The sequence below is a fragment of the Tamandua tetradactyla genome, chromosome 12 (genome assembly GCF_023851605.1).
Source record: "Tamandua tetradactyla isolate mTamTet1 chromosome 12, mTamTet1.pri, whole genome shotgun sequence".
Lineage (NCBI taxonomy): Eukaryota > Metazoa > Chordata > Mammalia > Pilosa > Myrmecophagidae > Tamandua > Tamandua tetradactyla.
Genome location: NC_135338.1, coordinates 1100700 through 1103645, shown reverse-complemented (window position 1 = coordinate 1103645; position 2946 = coordinate 1100700).

The following is a 2946-nucleotide window of genomic DNA, read 5'->3' as shown; positions in this document are numbered from 1 at the left end:
CAAATTATGAATCTCTATAAGGACAATTCATTTCAGAATCATTTTACTTTTTATAAAATGGCTGACTGAAATGAACAGGTCTCTTTGAATGGATTTATGTGAGAAATTTTCTTCTGGACCAATGATCTCTGCAGAATGGGGGGGTGAGGGGATCCATGCCTCCCAGGGGTGTGTGTGCAGTCCAGGCATTGTGCAAGGCATATTTGGAATGCAGGAGAAAAGAATATGAGGACATCTATTTCTGCTCTTTTATAATCTAGAAAACATTAAGTTCAAATGATATTTTATATACAGAATGAATGGTCCTGCCCTCAGTCCATGGGTCGATGGTTCCTTGGCCTAGAACACAGCATAGGATTTGTCTTCCAGGGAAAGTGGAAGTTACCAATTTCCAAGGGTTGGCCGGTGGTGGTCCACCCAGTTGTACCTGTCAACGTGTGGCTTATTGTAGTTTGTCAGTTCAGTTAACTGGATTTACTGATTAAATTATCTAACTGGTTAAAGTAACTTCCACAAAATAGGCTAGTGACTTTGCAAGAATCTTTTGCAAAGAAACAACATGAGAAACCACTTTTAGAATGAGAACTTTTAAGAGCCACATTTCAAAGTTAAAATGACAACCTAATAAATTCAACCGAATTTTGTCCAAAAAGTATCAAAATCATCAAAAAGATTATTTGAAATGTAGATTTGCATGCACTATCATTAACAATGAACTTTACCCTGTGTTTATTGTGATTGAGTTAATGATGGTAGCATATGTATACTTTGTATATAAACAAATATATTTGGAAGAATATGCTCAAAAAATTATACCGATAGAAATGTATGAACAAAAACCGTTTAGAGACTGCTACTTTAGGTAATACTAAAAGCATTACACTACAGTTATTTGGAGGCCATTATCAAAAGGCAAAGCACAATCCATTGCTATTAGTGCAGGTGCTCACTTCCCAGATATCAAAGCTGAGTTTATCATAAATCTCCTGGCAAGCTGACCATGTGATGAGACTAGAAGACAAAGACGATCAAATGGTGGCTAACTGTAGAACTAAAAAAGGGCCAAGATAATAATCAGAAGCATCATCAAATCACTTATCAACCAACAGGAGAAAAAGACCCATGCTGATAAACATAATCAGAGGTAAAATAGCTCAGTTTGGTGTATGGGGTTGGGATTGGGGGACAGGAAGCTGGTCGTGTGCTGAAAGGGAAGAAGCAAGAAACAGAAAGCCTGAGGCAATAGCTGCTGATTTAGGAAAAACGATAAAAGGAGTATAAGCACAGGTAGTGTAGACAATGGACTTTTGGTATCATATTATTTCTTTGAGCCACATTCACTCACACAGTAAAAACTCTTAGCGGTGATATTTTGGAGGTTCACAATTTGAGCATTATAGCTTTATTTTCAGACATTTCAAAGGTTATAGCTTATTTGTGGCTTCCCTTGTGGTTAATTACTGCTTGAGATTTAAAATATTTAGGTGCTCCAGTTACCTACCTAGCAGTGGGACTTGCAATCCAGAAATGACTGCCACGATACCTTTGCACTGTTCCTAGTAAGAAACTCTGTGCCATTGATGGATCAAGGCAAGGAGATGGGGAGAAGCTGGCACTAATGGGAAAGGAAATTTGGCAATAAAACAGGGAAAGGAAAAAAACAGCTACGATGTGCTATATTTTCCACAGAATAAGCACAAAATAATGTCACAACAATCTTTGCTCATAAAATAGTCAAATTGCACAATTAAATCAAAGCTGCACTGAATTATAAGTAAAATGCTGAAAACATGGGCTCTGAAATCAAATGTGCACCAGGTAGAACCCCCAGCTCTTGACAGTTGGGAACTGGGGCAAATTACTCACCCCTCAGAGTCTTGGTTCCCTTGTCTGTAAAAAATAAAAAAGCAAACTAACAATTCCTAACTCATGGTAGAGACAAGAGATTTAAGTGGGGTTATGCTATTTAGAATAGTGTCTGTCATATGGTAACTGCTCAATAAATATTAGCTGGTACCATTATTATCCACTTTCTCACTATTTTTAATACTTTTCATCCATCTAGAAAGTTTTCTTTAAGAAGTTTTCTCTCTTTTTTTTTGCCTCAATTCCTTTCCAGCATACCCTTCTGTAACAGGAAGAAAATAAGGAGCTGGGAAACCAGAAACGTGCCTTTTAATCCACTTTCATACTAAATTATAGAACACGTGTGGGAGCATTCATTAGCAGTAGCAGGGATTTGCATTTTACAATATCCACATACTTCTCAAAGTAACAATGGTTATTTGACTCAACATCATTTCAGAGCTTTATCTTCTCTTCTAATTTGTACTCTTTAAAAGTGGCTCAGGAGGGCAACAGTGGCTCAGTGGCAGAGTTCTCGTCTGCTGTGGCAGAGACCGGGGTTTGTTTCCCAGTGCCTGCCCATGTCAAAAAAAAAAAGAAAGGGGCTCAAAGGAGCCTGCCCATGCCAAAAAAAAAAAAAGAGGCTCAATGTTTTGGGGTTTTTTTGCCCTAAAGTTAACTATTTCTCTTCCTCATCATAACCTCTGGCCCAAGAAAAGAGAGCTGTAATAGGACTCGGGTCCTAGTTTCCAGTCCTGGCTCTGCCCTTAATAAAGGTCTAGCCTTGGTGTGCTAGGATGTCTGCTCCTCTTTCCCACCTGCACCGGCGTACTCCTGACTTCCCCCTTTCACAGCTGCACCCCTTCTCACTTCATGCGGTCCTGGTGAGACTGTCAATCATGGTGCTCCTCTTTCCTACCCCCAGAGAGGTGGGTACATGAATGAATCAACTAGATTTTTCCAAAAATTTGCTCTTTAAATGCCAGGAAAGGGGATGTTTGTCTTCCTCTTGGATCATAAATCATAAAAGTGATTTAAGTTGGAGCTACTTGTGGCCATTCCCTTACCCCCTCCCCAGGCCTGGAGGAAGCAAACACCATT